Raw genomic sequence first — 18,405 nt, 5'->3', positions numbered from 1 at the left:
CGTCTTTGTCTTGGTGGTATTCTCATTTCCAATATTCATTTTTTGCAAAGTCTGTGCTGATCCCAGTAATGCAGGTCAAACCCAAACATTCGACTACAACTTGCATCGGCCGGGAATCGAACCCGGGTCACCCGCGTGGCAGGCGAGAATTCTACCACTGAACCACCGATGCTTCCCGCATAATTTCCTCCTTTAAACAAGCCTGTTTAAGGTTTTGTAGCAGATAGTCACTACATTATCAACTAAGATCCATGACGCGTTGCATCAACGTGGACGTTGACAGGCTAAAAAAACAACACTCTCCGTGCAGCAATGACTTTTCACAAAAATGCCATCTACGTGAGAAAATTTTGAGCAAGCTTCTTTTTACGTCTTTGTAGCGGACAGACACTAAATTATCAAATGAAATCCATACCGCGTTGAATCAACGTGGCCGTTGACAGGCTAAAAATCACCACTCTCCGTGGAGCAATTACTTTTCACAAACAAGCCATCTTTGTGAGCAAGTTTTGCCGAATTTTTCGTCTTTGTCTTGGCGGTATTCTCATTTCCAATATTCATTTTTTGCAAAGTCTGTGCTGATGCCAGTAATGCAGGTCAAACCAAACATTCGACTAAAACTTGCATCGGCCGGGAATCGAACCCGGGTCACCCGCGTGGCAGGCGAGAATTCTACCACTGAACCACCGATGCTTCACGCATAATTTACTCCTTTAAACAAGCCTGTTTAAGGTCTTTGTAGCAGACAGTCACTAAATTATCAAATAAAATCCATGACGTGTTGCACCAACGTGGTAGTTGACAGGCTAAAAAGCAACACTCTCCGTGGAGCAATTACTTTTCACAAAAAGCCATCTACGTGAAAAAATTTTGAGCAAGCCTGTTTTTTCGTCTTTGTAGCGGACAGACACTAAATTATCAAATGAAATCCATACCGCGTTGAATCAACGTGGCCGTTGACAGGCTAAAGATCACCACTCTCCGTGGAGCAATTACTTTTCACAAACAAGCCATCTTTGTGAGCAAATTTGGCCGAATTCTTTGTCTTTGTCTTGGTGGTATTCTCATTTCCAATATTCATTTTTAGCAAAGTCTGTGCTGATGCCAGTAATGCAGGTCAAACCAAACATTCGATTAAAACTTGCATCGGCCGGGAATCGAACCCGGGTCACCCGCGTGGCAGGCGAGAATTCTACCACAGAACCACCGATGCTTCACGCATAATTTACTCCTTTAAACAAGCCTGTTTAAGGTCTTTGCAACAGACAGTCACTAAATTATCAAATAAAATCCATGACGCGTTGCATTAACGTGGTAGTTGACAGGAAAAAAAACACTCTTAGTGGAGCAATTACTTTTTACCAACAAGCCATCTACGTGAAAAAATCTTGCCGCATTTGTTGTCCTTGTGTTAATGTCACCCTCAGTTCCAACATTATTATTTTTTTGAATTAAAAGTAATTTATTTACATTATTCAATACAACAAATTTATACAGTACAATTTACAATATTACGTGTATTCTTACACGAAGTCCATTTCAATAATACGATATTACAGACTTTTTTAAAACTAGGGTAAGAAAAAATTATAAATTACTTTAGCATAAAGAATAACTTGTCATCTCTGACTTTGCAAGTAATGGAACTCCTGCACCAAAGTCTAGTAAAACTGCACCTAACAAGTCGCAGGAAATAGCGGCCAGACACTAAATTATCAAATAAATCCATGATGCGTTGCATCAACGTGGCAGTTAACAGGATAAAAAACAACACTCTCCGTGGAGCAATTATTTTTCACAAAAAAGCCATCTACGTGAGAAAATTTTGAGCAAGCTTGTTTTTACGTCTTTGTAGCGGACAGACACTAAATTATCAAATGAAATCCATACCGCGTTGAATAAATGTGGCCGTTGACAGGCTAAAAATAACCACTCTCCGTGGAACAATTACTTTTCACAAACAAGCCATCTTCGTGAGCAAATTTTGCCGAATTTTTCGTCTTTGTCTTGGTGGTATTCTCATTTCCAATATTCATTTTTTGCAAAGTCTGTGCTGATGCCAGTAATGCAGGTCAAACCAAACATTCGACTAAAACTTGCATCGGCCGGGAATCGAACCCGGGTCACCCGCGTGGCAGGCGAGAATTCTACCACTGAACCACCGATGCTTCACGCATAATTTTCTCCTTTAAACAAGCCTGTTTAAGGTCTTTGTAGCAGACAGTCACTAAATTATCAAATAAAATCCATGACGCGTTGCACCAACGTGGTAGTTGACAGGCTAAAAAGCAACACTCTCCGTGGAGCAATTACTTTTCACAAAAAGCCATCTACGTGAAAAAATTTTGAGCAAGCCTGTTTTTTCGTCTTTGTAGCGGACAGTCAATAAATTATCAAATAAAATCCATGACACGTTGCATCAACGTGGTAGTTGACAGGCTAAAAAACAACACTCTTAGTGGAGCAGTTACTTTTCACAAACAAGCCATCTGCGTTACAAAATGTTGCCACATTTGTTGTCCTTGTGTTGGTGGCACCTTCAGTTCCAACATTTTTTTTTTGAATTAAAAGTAATTTATTTACATTATTCAATACAACAAATTTATACAGTACAATTTACAATATTACGTGTATTCTTACACGAAGTCCATTTCAATAATACGATACCACAGACCTTTTTAGACTAGGGTAAGAAAAAATCAAAAATTACTTTATCATAAATATTAACTTGTCATCTTTGACTTTGCAACTAATGGTATTCCTGCACCAAAGTCTAGTAAAACTGCACCTACCAAGTCGTAGGAAATAGCGGACAGACACTAAATTATCAAATAAATCCATGACGCGTTGCATCAACGTGGCCGGTGACAGGCTAAAAAACAACGCTCTCCGTGAAGCAATTACTTTTCACAAAAAAGCCATCTACGTGAGAAAATTTTGAGCAAGCTTATTTTTACGTCTTTGTAGCGGATAGACACTAAATTATCAAATGAAATCCATACCGCGTTGAATCAACGTGGCAGTTGACAGGCTAAAAATCACCACTCTCCGTGGAGCAATTACTTTTCACAAACAAGCCATCTTTGTAAGCAAATTTTGCCGAATTTTTCGTCTTTGTCTTGGCGGTATTCTCATTTCCAATATTCATTTTTTGCAAAGTCTGTGCTGATGCCAGTAATGCAGGTCAAACCAAACATTCGACTAAAACTTGCATCGGCCGGGAATCGAACCCGGGTCACCCGCGTGGCAGGCGAGAATTCTACCACTGAACCACCGATGCTTCACGCATAATTTCCTCCTTTAAACAAGCCTGTTTAAGGTTTTGTAGCAGATAGTCACTAAATTATCAACTAAGATCCATGACGCGTTGCATCAACGTGGCAGTTGACAGGCTAAAAAACAACACTCTCCGTGCAGCAATGACTTTTCACAAAAATGCCATCTACGTGAGAAAATTTTGAGCAAGCTTCTTTTTACGTCTTTGTAGCGGACAGACACTAAATTATCAAATGAAATCCATACCGCGTTGAATCAACGTGGCCGTTGACAGGCTAAAGATCACCACTCTCCGTGGAGCAATTACTTTTCACAAACAAGCCATCTTTGTGAGCAAATTTTGCCGAATTTTTTGTCTTGGTGGTATTCTCATTTCCAATATTCATTTTTAGCAAAGTCTGTGCTGATGCCAGTAATGCAGGTCAAACCAAACATTCGATTAAAACTTGCATCGGCCGGGAATCGAACCCGGGTCACCCGCGTGGCAGGCGAGAATTCTACCACTGAACCACCGATGCTTCACGCATAATTTCCTCCTTTAAACAAGCCTGTTTAAGGTTTTGTAGCAGATAGTCACTAAATTATCAACTAAGATCCATGACGCGTTGCATCAACGTGGCAGTTGACAGGCTAAAAAACAACACTCTCCGTGCAGCAATGACTTTTCACAAAAATGCCATCTACGTGAGAAAATTTTGAGCAAGCTTGTTTTTACGTCTTTGTAGCGGACAGACACTAAATTATCAAATGAAATCCATACCGCGTTGAATCAACGTGGCCGTTGACAGGCTAAAGATCACCACTCTCCGTGGAGCAATTACTTTTCACAAACAAGCCATCTTTGTGAGCAAATTTTGCCGAATTTTTTGTCTTTGTCTTGGTGGTATTCTCATTTCCAATATTCATTTTTAGCAAAGTCTGTGCTGATGCCAGTAATGCAGGTCAAACCAAACATTCGATTAAAACTTGCATCGGCCGGGAATCGAACCCGGGTCACCCGCGTGGCAGGCGAGAATTCTACCACTGAACCACCGATGCTTCACGCATAATTTACTCCTTTAAACAAGCCTGTTTAAGGTCTTTGCAGCAGACAGTCACTAAATTATCAAATAAAATCCATGACGCGTTGCATTAACGTGGTAGTTGACAGGAAAAAAAACACTCTTAGTGGAGCAATTACTTTTTACCAACAAGCCATCTACGTGAAAAAATCTTGCCGCATTTGTTGTCCTTGTGTTAATGTCACCCTCAGTTCCAACATTATTATTTTTTTGAATTAAAAGTAATTTATTTACATTATTCAATACAACAAATTTATACAGTACAATTTACAATATTACGTGTATTCTTACACGAAGTCCATTTCAATAATACGATATTACAGACTTTTTTAAAACTAGGGTAAGAAAAAATTATAAATTACTTTAGCATAAAGAATAACTTGTCATCTCTGACTTTGCAAGTAATGGAACTCCTGCACCAAAGTCTAGTAAAACTGCACCTAACAAGTCGCAGGAAATAGCGGCCAGACACTAAATTATCAAATAAATCCATGATGCGTTGCATCAACGTGGCAGTTAACAGGATAAAAAACAACACTCTCCGTGGAGCAATTATTTTTCACAAAAAAGCCATCTACGTGAGAAAATTTTGAGCAAGCTTGTTTTTACGTCTTTGTAGCGGACAGACACTAAATTATCAAATGAAATCCATACCGCGTTGAATAAATGTGGCCGTTGACAGGCTAAAAATAACCACTCTCCGTGGAACAATTACTTTTCACAAACAAGCCATCTTCGTGAGCAAATTTTGCCGAATTTTTCGTCTTTGTCTTGGTGGTATTCTCATTTCCAATATTAATTTTTAGCAAAGTCTGTGCTGATGCCAGTAATGCAGGTCAAACCAAACATTCGACTAAAACTTGCATCGGCCGGGAATCGAACCCGGGTCACCCGCGTGGCAGGCGAGAATTCTACCACTGAACCACCGATGCTTCACGCATAATTTCCTCCTTTAAACAAGCCTGTTTAAGGTCTTTGCAGCAGACAGTCACTAAATTATCAAATAAAATCCATGACGCGTTGCATTAACGTGGTAGTTGACAGGTAAAAAAACACTCTTAGTGGAGCAATTACTTTTTACCAACAAGCCATCTACGTGAAAAAATCTTGCCGCATTTGTTGTCCTTGTGTTAATGTCACCCTCAGTTCCAACATTATTATTTTTTTGAATTAAAAGTAATTGATTTACATTATTCAATACAACAAATTTATACAGTACAATTTACAATATTACGTGTATTCTTACACGAAGTCCATTTCAATAATACGATATTACAGACTTTTTTAAAACTAGGGTAAGAAAAAATTATAAATTACTTTAGCATAAAGAATAACTTGTCATCTCTGACTCTGCAAGTAATGGAACTCCTGCACCAAAGTCTAGTAAAACTGCACCTAACAAGTCGCAGGAAATAGCGGCCAGACACTAAATTATCAAATAAATCCATGATGCGTTGCATCAACGTGGCAGGTAACAGGATAAAAAACAACACTCTCCGTGGAGCAATTATTTTTCACAAAAAAGCCATCTACGTGAGAAAATTTTGAGCAAGCTTGTTTTTACGTCTTTGTAGCGGACAGACACTAAATTATCAAATGAAATCCATACCGCGTTGAATAAATGTGGCCGTTGACAGGCTAAAAATCACCACTCTCCGTGGAACAATTACTTTTCACAAACAAGCCATCTTCTTGAGCAAATTTTGCCGAATTTTTCGTCTTTGTCTTGGTGGTATTCTCATTTCCAATGTTTAAGGTCTTTGTAGCAGACAGTCACTAAATTATCAAATAAAATCCATGACGCGTTGCACCAACGTGGTAGTTGACAGGCTAAAAAGCAACACTCTCCGTGGAGCAATTACTTTTCACAAAAAGCCATCTACGTGAAAAAATTTTGAGCAAGCCTGTTTTTTCGTCTTTGTAGCGGACAGTCAATAAATTATCAAATAAAATCCATGACACGTTGCATCAACGTGGTAGTTGACAGGCTAAAAAACAACACTCTTAGTGGAGCAGTTACTTTTCACAAACAAGCCATCTGCGTTACAAAATGTTGCCACATTTGTTGTCCTTGTGTTGGTGGCACCTTCAGTTCCAACATTTTTTTTTTGAATTAAAAGTAATTTATTTACATTATTCAATACAACAGATTTATACAGTACAATTTACAATATTACGTGTATTCTTACACGAAGTCCATTTCAATAATACGATATCAAGGACCTTTTTAGACTAGGGTAAGAAAAAATCAAAAATTACTTTATCATAAATATTAACTTGTCATCTTTGACTTTGCAACTAATGGTATTCCTGCACCAAAGTCTAGTAAAACTGCACCTACCAAGTCGTAGGAAATAGCGGACAGACACTAAATTATCAAATAAATCCATGACGCGTTGCATCAACGTGGCCGGTGACAGGCTAAAAAACAACACTCTCCGTGAAGCAATTACTTTTCACAAAAAAGCCATCTACGTGAGAAAATTTTGAGCAAGCTTGTTTTTACGTCTTTGTAGCGGATAGACACTAAATTATCAAATAAAATCCATACCGCGTTGAATCAACGTGGCAGTTGACAGGCTAAAAATCACCACTCTCCGTGGAGCAATTACTTTTCACAAACAAGCCATCTTTGTAAGCAAATTTTGCCGAATTTTTCGTCTTTGTCTTGGCGGTATTCTCATTTACAATATTCATTTTTTGCAAAGTCTGTGCTGATGCCAGTAATGCAGGTCAAACCAAAAATTTGACTAAAATTTGCATCGGCCGGGAATCGAACCCGGGTCACCCGCGTGGCAGGCGAGAATTCTACCACTGAACCACCGATGCTTCTCGCATAATTTCCTTTTTTAAACAAGCCTGTTTAAGATCTTTGTAGCAGACAGTCACTAAATTATCAAATAAAATCCATGACGCATTGCATCAACGTGCCAGTTGACAGGCTAAAAAACAACACTCTCCGTGGAGCAATGACTTTTCACAAAAATGCCATCTACGTAAAAAAAATTTTGAGCAAGCCTGTTTTTACGTCTTTGTAGCGGACAGTCAATAAATTATCAAATAAAATCCATGACGCGTTTCACCAACGTGGTAGTTGACAGGCTAAAAAACAACAATCTCCGTGGAGCAATTACTTTTTACAAACAAGCCATCTACGTGAAAAAATCTTGCCGCATTTGTTGTCCTTGTGTTGGTGGCACCCTAATTTCCAACTTTTTTTTCAATTAAAAGTAATTTATTTACATTTTTCAATACAACAGATTTATACAGTACAATTTACAATATTACGTATTTTCTTACACGAAGTCCATTTCAATAATACGATATCACAGACCTTTTTAGAATAGGGTAAGAAAAAATCAAAAATTACTTTAGCATAAAGATTAACTTGTCACCTCTGACTTTGCAACTAATGGCATTCCTGCACCAAAGTCTAGTAAAACTGCACCTAACAAGTCGCAGGAAATAGCGGACAGACACTAAATTATCAAATAAATCCATGACGCGTTAAATCAACGTGGCCGGTGACAGGCTAAAAAACAACACTCTAAGTGGAGCAATTAATTTTTACAAACAAGCCATCTACGTGATAAAATCTTGGCGCATTTGTTGTCCTTGTGTTGGTGGCACCCTCATTTCCAACTTTTTTTTTTAATTAAAAGTAATTTATTTACATTATTCAATACAACAGATTTATACAGTACAATTTACAATATTACGTGTATTCTTACACGAAGTCCATTTCAATAATACGATATCACAGACCTTTTTAGACTAGGGTAAGAAAAAATCAAAAATTACTTTAGTATAAAGATTAACTTGTCACCTCTGACTTTGCAACTAATGGCATTCCTGCACCAAAGTCTAGTAAAACTGCACCTAACAAGTCGCAGGAAATAGCGGCCAGACACTAAATTATCAAATAAATCCATGATGCGTTGCATCAACGTGGCCGGTGACAGGCTAAAAAACAACACTCTCCGTGCAGCAATGACTTTTCACAAAAAGCCATCTACGTGGGAAAATTTTGAGCAAGCTTGTTTTTACGCCTTTGTAGCGGACAGACACTAAATTATCAAATGAAATCCATACCGCGTTGAATCAACGTGGCCGGTGACAGGCTAAAAATCACCACTCTCCGTGGAACAATTACTTTTCACAAACAAGCCATCTTCGTGAGCAAATTTTGCCGAATTTTTCGTCTTTGTCTTGGCGGTATTCTCATTTCCAATATTCACTTTTGGCAAAATCTGTGCTGATGCCAGTATCGAAGGTCAAACCAAACATTCGACTAAAAGTTGCATCGGCCGGGAATCGAACCCGGGTCACCCGCGTGGCAGGCGAGAATTCTACCACTGAACCACCGATGCTTCACGCATAATTTCCTCCTTTAAACAAGCCTGTTTAAGGTCTTTGCAGCGGACAGACACTAAATTATCAAATGAAATCCATACCGCGTTGAATCAACGTGGCCGTTGACAGGCTAAAAATCACCCCTCTCCGTGGAGCAATTACTTTTCACAAACAAGCCATCTTTGTGAGCAAATTTGGCCGAATTCTTTGTCTTTGTCTTGGTGGTATTCTCATTTCCGATATTCAATTTTGTGCAAATTCTGTGCGGATGCCAGTAACGCAGGTCAAACCAAAAATTTGACTAAAACTTGCATTGGCCGGGAATCGAACCCGGGTCACCCGCGTGGCAGGCGAGAATTCTACCACTGAACCACCGATGCTTCACGCAAGATTTTCTCCTTTAAACAAGCCTGTTTAAGGTTTTGTAGCAGACAGTCACTAAATTATCAACTAAGATCCATGACGCGTTGCATCAACGTGGCAGTTGACAGGCTAAAAAACAACACTCCGTGCAGCAATGACTTTTCACAAAAATGCCATCTACGTGAGCAAATTTTAAGCAAGCTTCTTTTTACGTCTTTGTAGCGGACAGACACTAAATTATCAAATGAAATCCATACCGCGTCGAATCAACGTGGCCGTTGACAGGCTAAAGATCACCACTCTCCGTGGAACAATTACTTTTCACAAACAAGCCATTTTCGTGATAAAATTTTGCCGAATTTTTCGTCTTTGTTTTTTTTTTTTTTTTTTTTTTTGAAAATTGTTGAATTTATTCCCAGATTGTCATCAAATACACAAGATTTCACAATACCCGGCTATCACAAACTTTTGAAATCACAAGGCAGTCTTAATTAAAATAAAATATCACAGAAAAAATGACTGCTTTGTGAATAGAACAATTGCACATTAGCGGCTCATTTCAATAAAAAGGTCAAACCAAACATTCGACTAAAACTTGCATCGGCCGGGAATCGAACCCGGGTCACCCGCGTGGCAGGCGAGAATTCTACCATTGAACCACCGATGCTTCACGCATAATGTCCTCCTTTAAACAAGCCTGTTTAAGGTCTTTGTAGCAGACAGTCACTAAATTATCAAATAAAATCCATGACGCGTTGCACCAACGTGGTAGTTGACAGGCTAAAAAGCAACACTCTCCGTGGAGCAATTACTTTTCACAAAAAGCCATCTACGTGAAAAAATTTTGAGCAAGCCTGTTTTTTCGTCTTTGTAGCGGACAGTCACTAAATTATCAACTAAAATCCATGACACGTTGCACCAACGTGGTAGTTGACAGGCTAAAAAACAACACTCTTAGTGGAGCAGTTACTTTTCACAAACAAGCCATCTACGTTAGAAAATGTTGCCGCATTTGTTGTCCTTGTGTTGGTGGCACCTTCAGTTCCAGCATTTTTTTTTTAATTAAAAGTAATTTATTTACATTATTCAATACAACAGATTTATACAGTACAATTTACAATATTACGTATTTTCTTACATGAAGTCCATTTCAAAAATGCGATATCACAGACCTTTTTAGACAAGGGTAAGAAAAAATCAAAAATTACTTTAGCATAAGGATTAACTTGTCATCTCTGACTTTGCAACTAATGACATTCCTGCACCAAAGTCTAGTAAAACTGCACCTAACAAGTGGCAGGAAATAGCGGACAGACAGTAAATTATCAAATAAAATCCATGACGCGTTGCATCAACGTGGCCGGTGACAGGCTAAAAAACAACACTTTTCGTGGAGCAATTACTTTTCACAAAAAAGCCATCTACGTGAGAAAATTTTGAGCAAGCTTGTTTTTACGTCTTTGTAGCGGATAGACACTAAATTATCAAATAAAATCCATACCGCGTTGAATCAACGTGGCCGTTGACAGGCTAAAAATCACCACTCTCCGTGGAGCAATTAGTTTTCACAAACAAGCCATCTTCTTGAGCAAATTTTGCCGAATTTTTCGTCTTTGTCTTGGTGGTATTCTCATTTGCTTTTTTTTTTTTTTTGAAAATTGTTGAATTTATTTCCAGATTGTCATCAAATACACAAAATTTCACAATACCCGGCTATCACAATCTTTTGAAATCACAAGGCAGTCTGAATTAAAATAAAATATCACAGAAAAGATGACTGCTTTGTGAATAGAACAATTGCACATTAGCTGCTCATTTCAATAAATACACTAATTTATCATTTTGTAATGTACAGAAGACTTTGTTTATACACTAGATTTTCTCGAAAGATGGCCTGTCTAGTCGAAAAAAGTCAACATGAATACGGGTTTTAATTATTCCTTTGGCAGCCTTAACAATAGCAACAGAATCCCTATTTTTTTCTGAAATATTATGTCGTTGCGTGCACACCAAATACTAAACTGAAGAACACATATGACATACACCATCACCGCTCTAACTTCCTGGTTAAAGGTGGAATTGAATACCTTGTAAATTAATGTTTCCGAGTCCATATTTGGTAGGTAGTTCGCAAACAAAACAAATATCCGGTTAAAGTCATTAAACACATCCTGAACGATTTTACATTGTACAAACAGATGTTGCCGAGTTTCAGACAGGGAGCAAAAAACACAAAAGTCATCGGTGGCTACATTTCTCCTAAGAAGTTTTTCCTTAACGGGCAAAATGTCATGAACCAACTTGTAACTGAAGTTGACCAAATTGTGATCTAAGAATTGATGAAAAACAGTTTTCCATATTCTAACCCAGTCCAAATGCGGCATAGACACCATTGCTCTTGGACAATGTACTATTTTTGTTACAAAATATTCATAAATATACCTGCTTGAACACAATGTTACAGGTTGCTGTACACCTGTGGTAAATTCTCTCCAGGCGCTCAAGGCCAGTCTATAAAAAGGTGGAATGTTTTCAGAATGTGGGACATTGGAACGACAGAATTCACGACAAACATGCCTTAGGGGTAAACCCAACCAATAGATGGCAAAATATTTCCATTCCGCTGTTGTTCCATGAATTAATTTTAAAACATGCCGAGTAACAAGTGCTTTTATTTTACATTCTATATTATGTACGTTTAGACCTCCATTCCCTATTTTATTATGTACGACAACTCTCTTCAAACTTTCGGGCTTGTTATCCCACAAAAATCTGAACACAGTTTGGGAACATTGATTGACACATTTAGGTGGCAACAGAGTACACTGTGCAGAAAACCATAAGACAGCTAAAGCAACTGTATTAATTAAGACAGACCTCCCCCGTAGGGTCAAATATCTTCCATTCCATGCTGATACATGTTTCTTTACCTTACTTAAAACACGCTCAGAATTGAGTTCTGTTTGATCTGCTCCAAAAAATACCCCACAAATCTTTGAATTTGTAGTGATGTTAAGCCCACCACTGTGCACGTTAGTTTCGTCCCAGTTACCAATGGGAAGAACCGTGCTGTTCAACAAGTTGAGTTTTGCTCCTGAGGCTTTTCCATAACTTTCTGCTAGTTTAATTACCTGCGGAACAGAACTCTCTTCAGATAAAATTGCAGGCGTATCATCTGCAAATGCCGACACTCTCGTTTCCTTATTTGTGCCGGGTAACCGTACACCGTTAATTTCGTCATTGTTTCTAATGGCGGCTATAAAGGGCTCTAAGGACAAAACATACAATAATGGTGACAAAGAACAACCCTGTCGACTCAGTTTAAATTCTTCTGTTATGTGCCCGTTCACAATAACACTACTTGTAATGTCAGTATATAATAATTGCACCCACTTACAAAAGTCGGGTCCGAAGTTAAATTTCTCTAAACATTTGAACGAAAATGACCAGTCTACTCTGTCAAAGGCTTTCTCCTGGTCTAAGTTAAGAAAGCATCCTTTTAAATCTTTTTGTTCAACATAATCATATGTATTTCGTAATAAGTGAAGGTTGTCAAAAATACTTCGGCCTGGTATTCCACATGTCTGATTCTGAAGTACAATTGTATCGATCACATTTTTTAACCGATTGCACAAAGCTTTAGAAACAATCTTATAATCTACATTTAGTAAGCTAATTGGCCTCCAGTTTTTTATGCTTTCGGCATTGTCGGGGTCCTTACATAATAATGTGATTAACCCAGAACGCTGTGAATTACTTAATCTACCCAAGTTAAAACAGTAATTAACTACATCCGTAAACACACCCGAAACCAGGGGCCAAAATTGTACATAAAACTCTGCTGGCAAACCGTCGCATCCCGGCGAACGGTTTTTAGACATATTTTTCACTGCAAAAAACAACTCCTGTTCAGTCAAAAGGCCTTCGCAGGCAGTTTTACAATCGTCATTTAACATCGGAAGCGATGACAAGAACTCATCTTGAATGGAGGAGTCAGTATCTTGTTCAGTATACAATTTCATATAATACGACCTTATACACTTAGCAATACCTTCCTGAGATTCATGGGATATTGAAGAATCACTATGACAAGTAATACTTTTGATCATCTTCTTTCTGCCCCTACCAACTTCTCGTCTAATGAAATATTTGGTTGGTTTTTCTCCCTGATCAAAATGAACAGCTTTAGCACGGATAACCGCTCCCGCATGATTCGACTTATAAAGGGCATTTAGAGTCTTTTTCACATTGTCAATACGCTCACAGTTAATGATTGGACTAGATTTTAACGCATTTAATTCTTGTTCAAGTTCCAACAAATCACGTTTTTTGTTCATAGATTTCTCCTCACAGTAACTCCGAATCCTGTCTTTACATTCCCTTTTAAATGTCTCCCATCTGTCTATTAGATCTGCATGACCAGTTGTACAGACAGAGAAAATATAATGGAAGACGGATTTAATATCATCAAGCTCCGTGTCATTTAACACAGAAGTATTACACTTCCAGTAGAACGGCCCCCATGAAATGACATCTTCAAAAGAGATATCAAAAAACAAACACGAATGATCAGAAAAAGGCACATGTACAGCATCACACTGGGTTACATACTTAAACACAGCGTTAGGGATATAAAATCTATCCAATCTACTGGCACGCTGGCGCCTAGACCACGTGTAACAATTCTTATTCGGATGCAGTTTCCTAAAAATATCACAAATACCAAAATCTCTTTTCAAATTATTAATTTCGTCCACTCCATCATTCCTTCCATTAGTGGCACAGCCAGCTCTATCTAATTCAATGCTCTCAACACAATTAAAATCCCCACCCATAATAACCAAATCACTGCCCTGCATCACATTATCTAGATTAGAAATAAACTCTTTTCTTTCCTTTGGATTATTAGGGGCATATACACAAACAAGGTTTAAAGCAGTGTTGTTGAGCTCAACCCTAAGGCTTATGTAGCGACCGTTAGGGCACCTCTGTATTTTCCGTATAAAGCAGTCTACCGTATACCTAATAATTATTCCCACCCCACAACTTCGACTTGACCCATACGCCCACCTTGCATCGCCCGGGATTTGCAAATATTTAGTGTCATTATAGTTTTCGAAGTGTGTTTCCTGTAAGAATAGTACATCAATTCCTTTATCGAAAACAAATTGCTTGACATGTTCTTGTTTAGACGGATCCCGTAAACCATTAATGTTTAAAGTCCCAAAACGAATATTATTTAAGCTCATTATACAAATAAGTAAAGGTAGAGCATACATACCCATTGTGGTCAAATAAGAGAGCCCTAATTACACTACAACTCATTTGTCTCTTTTCATTCGCTGCCTCGCACGAGAAGCAAGCGATTTTCTTTTCCTGTATTCCAGAAGCATGGTGTCCCCCTCCTGAGATGGAGTCGGCGTCATACAGTCTGACGACTGATCGGCATCAACACCATCATAATCAGTAGGATGGGAACTGGGCGGGATAGATGACGCTGCCTCTTCGGCTGTACTGCCATTGTCCAACTTAGCTCGCTTTTCCTCGACTGGGACTGGTGAACGCACGTCGGGAGCGTGCACGTCAGCCACGACCACATTCTTCACCCTCGGGATAGCTGATGACGTTTCATTATCACCAACATCCACTTCTTCGGTGTTCTTAGTATTCTCCCGGACGTCCATCTCCTTATCAGACTCGCTGTCGTCGCTGACGTCTTCATCGGCGCTGTCGTCAACATTCCCGTCGATTTCGTCTTCGTTCTCCTCGCTGTCTTGAACCAGTTCCATAGCAGGTGCGTTGAATGGGTCTTCATCGTCGCTGACGTCAATATCAATGTCATCTTGTTTTACGGCGTCTTCCTTATTATACTGGCGCATAGTCGGTAGGTTTCCCTTAACTCGCGCCGCGTACGACATTGCTCTCGCACAACAGTCACTGACCGTATGAAGCCCTGAGTCACACATTCGGCATGGATTTCTACAGTCCTTCTCTGTATGAGGATTCTCATGGGGGGAGAAACCGCCGCAGTTAGAACACCACAGTGCCCTACACTCTGCCGCCTTGTGTGATTTTTGGCCACACTTCCGACATTCATAGGTTTGCCCGGGGTAGGTAAACATAACAATGTCACCACCGAAATTAATAAAATTTGGTACATAACGAACTTTGTGACACCTAAATCTGTAAATTCGAATACCTGTACGAACATGTGAGAGCTCCGGGTCTGAAAATCTGGGTTTCGTCACACCCAGGCATTCACCATAGGGTTGCAAAGCTGCCTCGATAGTGTCATCTGACATTTCATCCGGTGCCCAGTGGGCCGTCAGATTCAGGTAAACTGACGACGCGGGCATAATGGACCACGTCGTTCCATTTATAACAACATTGGATTTACTCACTAGGGCATTATGCCCAGCCACTGTAGACACGCGGAGATAGAAGTGTTTCTTTAAATAATTCTTCTGAAAACTTATTAGCTCTGTCTTGATATTTAATACACTTGACAGAAAGGGAATAAAGTCCCTCTGGACAGCCGTAGAAAATGCCGGGCTGCTTCGTGTAGAGATTGACACAGACAAAGTTCTGCTTGGCCTGTTTACAGGCGAAAACGACACGGGCTTGGACATACCTAATCCAACGGGGCACACGCCCTTCACCAAACAGTAACCACAGGCCAAACTCAAGCTCTGTGGGCTCCCAGTTCGCTAAAAAATCAGTCTCAAAAACAAGCGTTGTTGTTGCACAAATGTGTAAACAGCAGAGAATAACCGACACGTCCGTTCACTTCGGCGTCTAGCACACTCTCCTCGCATAATTTCCTTTTTTAAACAAGCCTGTTTAAGGTCTTTGTAGCGGACAGTCGCTAAATTATCAACTAAAATCCATGACGCGTTGCATCAACGTGGCAGTTGACAGGCTAGAAAAACAACACTCTCCGTGCAGCAATTACTTTTCACAAAAAGCCATCTACGTGATAAAATTTTTAGGAACCCTGTTTTTTCGTCTTTGTAGCGGACAGTCACTAAATTATCAAATAAAATCCATGACGCGTTGCACCAACGTGGTAGTTGACAGGCTAAAAAACAACACTCTTAGTGGAGAAGTTACTTTTCACAAACAAGACATCTACGTTAGAAAATGTTGCTGCATTTGTTGTCCTTGTGTTGATGGCACCCTCAGTTCCAACATTTTTTTTTTTTGAATTAATAGTAATTTATTCACATTATTCAATACAGCAGATTTATACAGTACAATTTTTTTTTTTGATTGGTGTTTTACGCCGTACTCAAGAATATTTCACTTATACGACGGCGGCCAGCATTATGGTGGGTGGAAACCGGGCAGAGCCCGGGGGAAACCCGCGACCATCCGCAGGTTGCTGGCAGACCTTCTCACGTACGGCCGCCAGCATGAGCTGGACTTGAACTCAGAGCGACCGCATTTGTGAGAGACTCCTGGGTCATTACGCTGCGCTAGCGCTTTAACCGACTGAGCCACGGAGGCCCCCAGTACAATTTACAATATTACGTATTTTCTTACACGAAGTCCATTTCAATAATACAATATCACACACCTTTTTAAACTAGCGTAAGAAAAATTCAAAAATTACTTTAGCATAAAGATTAACTTGTCATCTCTGACTTTGCAACTAATGGCATTCCTGCACCAAAATCTAGTAAAACTACACCTAACAAGTCGCAGGAAATAGCGGCCAGTCACTAAATTATCAAATAAAATCCATGACGCGTTGCATCAACGTGGCCGGTGACAGGATTAAAAACAACACTCTCCGTGTAGCAATTACTTTTCACAAAAAAGCCATCTACGTGAAAAAATTTTGAGCAAGCTTCTTTTTACGTCTTTGTAGCGGATAGACACTAAATTATCAAATAAAATCCATACCGCGTTGAATCAACGTGGCCGTTGACAGGCTAAAAATCACCACTCTCCGTGGAGGAATTACTTTTCACAAACAAGCCATCTTCGTGATAAAATTTTGCCGAATTTTTCGTCTTTGTCTTGGTGGTATTCTTATTTCCAATAATCATTTTTTGCAAAGTCTGTGCTGATGCCAGTAACGCAGGTCAAACCAAACATTCGACTAAAACTTGCATCGGCCGGGAATCGAACCAGGGTCACCCGCGTGGCAGGCGAGAATTCTAGCACTGAACCACCGATGCTTCTCGCATAATTTCCTTTTTTAAACAAGCCTGTTTAAGGTCTTTGTAGCGGACAGTCACTAAATTATCAACTAAAATCCATGACACGTTGCATCAACGTGGCAGTTGACAGGCTAAAAAAACAACACTCTCCGTGCAGCAATTACTTTTCACAAAAAGCCATCTACGTGAAAAAATTTTGAGCAAGCCTGTTTTTTCGTCTTTGTAGCGGACAGTCAATAAATTATCAAATAAAATCCATGACGCATTGCACCAACGTGGTAGTTGACAGGCTAAAAAACAACACTCTTAGTGGAGAAGTTACTTTTTACAAACAAGCCATCTACGTTAGAAAATGTTGCTGCATTTGTTGTCCTTGTGTTGGTGGCACCCTCAGTTCCAACATTTTTTTTTGAATTAAAAGTAATTTATTCACATTATTCAATACAACAGATTTATACAGTACAATTTACAATATTACGTATTTTCTTACACGAAGTCCATTTCAATAATACGATATCACAGACCTTTTTAGACTAGGGTAAGAAAAATTCGAAAATTACTTTAGCATAAAGATTAACTTGTCATCTCTGACTTTGCAACTAATGGTATTCCTGCACCAAAATCTAGTAAAACTGCACCTAACAAGTCGCAGGAAATAGCGGACAGACACTAAATTATCAAATAAAATCCATGACGCGTTGCATCAACGTGTCCGGTGACAGGCTAAAAAACAACACTCTCCGTGGAGCAATTACTTTTCACAAAAAAGCCATCTACGTGAAAAAATTTTGAGCAAGCTTGTTTTTACGTCTTTGTTGTGGACAGACACTAAATTATCAAATAAAATCCATAACGCGTTGAATCAACGTGGCAGTTGACAGGCTAAAAATCACCACTCTCCGTGGAGCAATTACTTTTCACAAACAAGCCATGTTTGTGAGCAAATTTTGCCGAATTTTTCGTCTTTGTCTTGGTGGTATTCTCATTTCCAATATTCATTTTTTGCAAAGTCTGTGCTGATGCCAATTCTACCACCGATACTTCTCGTATAATTTCCTTTTTTAAACAAGCCTGTTTAAGGTCTTTGTAGCGGACAGTCACTAAATTATCAAATAAAATCCATGACGCGTTGCATTAACGTGGCAGTTGACAGGATAAAAAACAACACTCGCCGTGGAGCAATGACT

At 39.2% G+C, this 18,405-nt stretch overlaps 13 non-coding genes across 13 annotated transcripts; all 13 read right to left on the bottom strand.

The window, feature by feature from the left end:
* Nucleotides 1-101: 101 nt before the first annotated feature.
* Nucleotides 102-172, bottom strand: Trnag-gcc (transfer RNA glycine (anticodon GCC)). Its single transcript has one exon. It is a non-coding gene; the product is annotated as a tRNA-Gly (tRNA).
* Nucleotides 173-622: 450 nt separating this feature from the next.
* Trnag-gcc (transfer RNA glycine (anticodon GCC)) lies at nucleotides 623-693 on the bottom strand. The gene has a single exon. It is a non-coding gene; the product is annotated as a tRNA-Gly (tRNA).
* Nucleotides 694-1,142: 449 nt separating this feature from the next.
* Trnag-gcc (transfer RNA glycine (anticodon GCC)) lies at nucleotides 1,143-1,213 on the bottom strand. Its single transcript has one exon. It is a non-coding gene; the product is annotated as a tRNA-Gly (tRNA).
* Nucleotides 1,214-2,097: 884 nt separating this feature from the next.
* Trnag-gcc (transfer RNA glycine (anticodon GCC)) lies at nucleotides 2,098-2,168 on the bottom strand. The gene has a single exon. It is a non-coding gene; the product is annotated as a tRNA-Gly (tRNA).
* A 1,041-nt stretch (nucleotides 2,169-3,209) lies between these two features.
* On the bottom strand, nucleotides 3,210-3,280 carry Trnag-gcc (transfer RNA glycine (anticodon GCC)). Its single transcript has one exon. It is a non-coding gene; the product is annotated as a tRNA-Gly (tRNA).
* Nucleotides 3,281-3,723: 443 nt separating this feature from the next.
* Nucleotides 3,724-3,794, bottom strand: Trnag-gcc (transfer RNA glycine (anticodon GCC)). The gene has a single exon. It is a non-coding gene; the product is annotated as a tRNA-Gly (tRNA).
* A 449-nt stretch (nucleotides 3,795-4,243) lies between these two features.
* Nucleotides 4,244-4,314, bottom strand: Trnag-gcc (transfer RNA glycine (anticodon GCC)). Its single transcript has one exon. It is a non-coding gene; the product is annotated as a tRNA-Gly (tRNA).
* An 884-nt stretch (nucleotides 4,315-5,198) lies between these two features.
* Nucleotides 5,199-5,269, bottom strand: Trnag-gcc (transfer RNA glycine (anticodon GCC)). Its single transcript has one exon. It is a non-coding gene; the product is annotated as a tRNA-Gly (tRNA).
* A 1,826-nt stretch (nucleotides 5,270-7,095) lies between these two features.
* On the bottom strand, nucleotides 7,096-7,166 carry Trnag-gcc (transfer RNA glycine (anticodon GCC)). Its single transcript has one exon. It is a non-coding gene; the product is annotated as a tRNA-Gly (tRNA).
* Nucleotides 7,167-8,636: 1,470 nt separating this feature from the next.
* Nucleotides 8,637-8,707, bottom strand: Trnag-gcc (transfer RNA glycine (anticodon GCC)). The gene has a single exon. It is a non-coding gene; the product is annotated as a tRNA-Gly (tRNA).
* A 292-nt stretch (nucleotides 8,708-8,999) lies between these two features.
* Trnag-gcc (transfer RNA glycine (anticodon GCC)) lies at nucleotides 9,000-9,070 on the bottom strand. The gene has a single exon. It is a non-coding gene; the product is annotated as a tRNA-Gly (tRNA).
* Nucleotides 9,071-9,649: 579 nt separating this feature from the next.
* Nucleotides 9,650-9,720, bottom strand: Trnag-gcc (transfer RNA glycine (anticodon GCC)). Its single transcript has one exon. It is a non-coding gene; the product is annotated as a tRNA-Gly (tRNA).
* A 7,445-nt stretch (nucleotides 9,721-17,165) lies between these two features.
* On the bottom strand, nucleotides 17,166-17,236 carry Trnag-gcc (transfer RNA glycine (anticodon GCC)). The gene has a single exon. It is a non-coding gene; the product is annotated as a tRNA-Gly (tRNA).
* Nucleotides 17,237-18,405: the final 1,169 nt, after the last annotated feature.

This window comes from Liolophura sinensis, chromosome 3 (genome assembly GCF_032854445.1).
Source record: "Liolophura sinensis isolate JHLJ2023 chromosome 3, CUHK_Ljap_v2, whole genome shotgun sequence".
Taxonomy (NCBI): Eukaryota; Metazoa; Mollusca; class Polyplacophora; order Chitonida; family Chitonidae; genus Liolophura; species Liolophura sinensis.
The sequence above is the reverse complement of the archived record's forward strand: the minus strand, read 5'-3'. Positions and strand labels throughout refer to the sequence as shown.